This window comes from Pleurodeles waltl, chromosome 1_1, assembly GCF_031143425.1.
Source record: "Pleurodeles waltl isolate 20211129_DDA chromosome 1_1, aPleWal1.hap1.20221129, whole genome shotgun sequence".
NCBI classification, from domain to species: domain Eukaryota; kingdom Metazoa; phylum Chordata; class Amphibia; order Caudata; family Salamandridae; genus Pleurodeles; species Pleurodeles waltl.
Window position 1 is genome coordinate 400,296,411 of NC_090436.1, and position 4,013 is coordinate 400,300,423.

The following is a 4,013-nucleotide window of genomic DNA, read 5'->3' on the forward strand; positions in this document are numbered from 1 at the left end:
CCAATACCCTGTGGTACCATATACTAGGGAATGATAAAGGTGTTCCAGTGTGCCAATCAGAATTGGTAAAATTAGTCACTAGCCTGCAGTGACAATTTTAACAGCAGAGAGATCATAAACACTGGTTCTGTTTAGCAGAGCCTCAGTGATACAGTTAGGCACCACACAGGGAACACATATAGGCCACAAACTTATGAGCACTGGGGTCCTGGCTGGCAGGCTCCCAGTGACACATATCAAACACACTGACAACATAGGGATTCCACTATGAGCACTGAGCCCTGGCTAGCAGGATCCCAGTGAGACAGTACAAACACCCTGACATATACTCACAAACAGGCCAAAAGTGGGGGTAACAAGGCTAGAAAGAGGCTACCTTCTTACAGCCGGAACTAGCCTCGCTCATCTTCATTAAATAATGGCCCCAAAAGACACGTCTTGTTATTGTCGATCGCTTACTGGTTTTGCAAAATCGGTACTGTCAAGGATCGGAAAAGGACATAGTGGGCTAATCCCCTGGCTGGAAGCTCGGAGTGTTAGTCCCACCCATTTTGGCTGAAGCCTCACAAGGGGATTTAGACCAGGAAACTAACTCATAATCGCTGTTGTATGGTGCAAGGGTACCAGCGCGGAATCAGGGATGATGGCTCCCCAGAATCCCTGTGCCAAGTATCAAGCAACTCCTAATGAGGACCAAAGTGTACAGATACGGTGTTCCTTGTTGTCTCTGTGTGGCTGAACACACATAGATCCACCCTTCTCCACAGAAAAAGATTTAATGCACACACAACAAAGGTCTTCCTGACGAGTTCCCTAGACAGTGTGCTCTAATTACCGCACACACTGGATTTATATTGCAATTCATTCTGCCTTCTCCCCCCCCCCAAGAATGTGATGAGGCCCTCTGAGTATCTCATATTTCACCGATAATGACTGACCTTGAGCCGAAGTGGGGGTGGTGGGCTATAGTGTTAGAGGGGCCCGTGCATCGCAAGGACCGCAAAGACCTTTTACTCCCGGTTGCCAGGGAAAAGTCCCTGTATACAGGGAGGCAAGTAAGCACCAACATTCGCATGTTATGCCCTATTCCAGTGCTTAATTTGTGCTTATTTTTGAGGGCCGGGGCTTATTCTTCTGCCTCAAGCATTTACTGCGAGAAAAAGACACATACGGAAAAGACGGAGGAAGAGAAAAAGGAAAAGGCGTCACTTAAGTTAGAAAGCAGAAAGTTGCTAGAGTCAACTGAAGGGGCAGGGAGTGGCTTTTAATGGACTGAAGAGGCCCGAGATGGCGTCAGGATTACGCTGCCTAAGTATTCCGTGCTCGCACATTTAAATGCAGCAGCCGCGAGTTTAAGGGGGTTTTAGGCACCGACACGGTTTCATTTACAAATTAAGCACTGCCCTATTCTACAGATAAAACTCGGAATTGGCGATACTTATCTGTCCCAATACATTTAGAATACCTCCGTGTTGGAATTTATTTTGTGTGATTATTTCACACAGCACCAGGGCACTTGAAATCAAGGTCATAGTATGCAACTTCCAAATAGGTCCCCAACTATGTCTTTCCACTCGAGTCACTACACCTGGCCCGTGGTCATTTCACCATCGCCAACACAGCAACTCCCTCATCTCTGCTTACTGGCAGCGCACCCAGCTTCCTACTTGCCAACATAAAGTAAAGCAAAAAGAGGTGGGATTCGTCAGGTTGTGAAATGGTTAATTACCATGATAATGAATCCCCGGAAGAAATAACTCATGACTATTATTTCAGACTAAATTACATCCTAACACTCAAGAAGCAGCCACCCTGGTCTGGCATATGATGGAGAGGGCAGTCCCTCACAACCAGTGCTTTAAATGGAGAAAAAATAGGTGCAGGTACTGACCCCAAAAAAGCTGTGGGGTTTGAGCCGGGTAAGGGGGTGGGCTTAGTTTGGGCGGGGCTAAGGGACAGCCTTAAGTGTAGCTTTTAATGGGTTCGAGATCTAACTTTGGTAAATTGATTACCATCAATAACGGGTAAAAGTAACATATGGTGTTGACAGTGCTTAGACGAGGATGAAGGGTGAATTTAATTTCGTTAGTGGTGACTATGTTTACTACATCATGTAAACATATACATGATAATGTGCCCAATTATAAAGTAAGGAGAGTAGTGATGTTCTCATCTTTGTTTCTCTCCTACCATGCTATTTTTGCCAGACACTTTTCCTCATCTGCAGTCTCTCTCATTTCCATCATCAGCTCTCTGCTTACCATGTGTCTATTTCCATTTTGTCTTTAACCCCCAAGCATGTAACTTTTGGTTTGTCCCTCATCTTTCACCTTTTCTGTTGCACCCCTGTCCCATATCTTTTCTTCCATGAGTTGCTCCCCCTTTCCGGCTCACTGTTCTCTCCGTGTCTCACCCTTTCGCCCTCCCTTCCCAGGTTCTCCTTTCTCTCTGTTACATCTGCAATTTAGAGGGCTCTCCCCTGTCTCTCACAATCCAATGTCCATATTACTACATCCTGTGTCACTCTTTATCAGCCCTGCCTTTCCCTCTCCTCTGTCTCTGGCCCAGTGTCTCATCAGGGCCTCCTAGAATAAATAGGGAAGGAGAGGCATTCATTCCCCTTGTCCATCCTGCCCTGCTCCATGAAATACAATTCACTTGTTGCATGAAACACTGGTCTGAGCTCACCAGCACTGGAATAACAAGGTGGGATTTCCCAGGAGACTCATCGCACCCAACACAGCAGAGTTTGCGCACATCAGGTACCATCGAGTGACATATGAGTAAGTGCCTGCCATGTCCAGAGTAGTGTGCAGACTTTCACTTCCAAAAGCACACTGCTAGCTGCAGGCAGGCAGGAAAGAACTGACTTGGAATTAGAAAGGGGGCGATTGGCAAGTTTTATTCCACGGGGCAACTCTCACTCGGCTTCGAGGCTGCGTGCACTCATATCCTCTAAGTCCCAAGCTTCTGCTCACATTCCTCAGCCTCGGTCATTTCCTTCTAGATGCCTCACTTCCTTCTTTAAAGTTGTATGTTCATTAAGACGCTTTAAAGGCATCTTCCACACCACTGAATACGCACTTGTACTGTAACAAGCATTCCACATGATAAAAGAGGCCAGACACAACCAACCAGCTCCACTCGGCTGCCTTCCCTTGACCTGCCCCTCCGCCTCCTTACTCTTCCAGATTGTTGTCTGCAGAGTTCTGATGCTGGCCTTGCAGGCTGCTGAGTGCACTTGCAGCATTTTCATAGGGGTGGGCACTTGACGCACACACTCACATCACACACGCAAGCACACACGACATTGCTTCACCCAGACACTCATGCATAGCATTCAGTCCATTTGATACCTTTATGGGGGTCATTACAACCCTGGCGGATGGCGGAGAACTGGCGGTAAGACCGCCAACAGGCTGGCGGTCTTACCTTGGTGTATTATGACCATGGCGGTTACCCCCATGGTCATCCGTCGGTTCTCCGTCCCGCCCGCCAGGGCGGCCATCAGTATACCGCCGACGGTATTTGGACCTGGCTTACCGCTGTGGATTTCCAGCGGTTTCAACCGCCATGAAATCCATGGCGGTAAGCACTATCAGTGCCAGGGAACTCTTCCCTGGCACTGATAGGGGTCTCTCCCACCCTCCACCCCCACCCCGACTCCCTCCCCTACACCCCCCACCACCCCTGCCACCTCCCAAAGGTGGCAGGGCCCCCCTCCCCACACCGACCCCAAACATAACATTACTCACACACACCCGACACGAATGCAGGCACCACCAACACACACGTACACACCCCGACATACATGCCTACATCCACACACACAGTCAGACACGCACACACACATTCAAACATACACGCACACATCCATACAGACATACCCACAGCCATATACGCACTCATTCCCATACACACAACACCCCCGCAAGCATACACGCCCTCACACACCCCCTCTACATACACACACGCACACCCCCATGCACGCACACAACACACAACACCCCCCA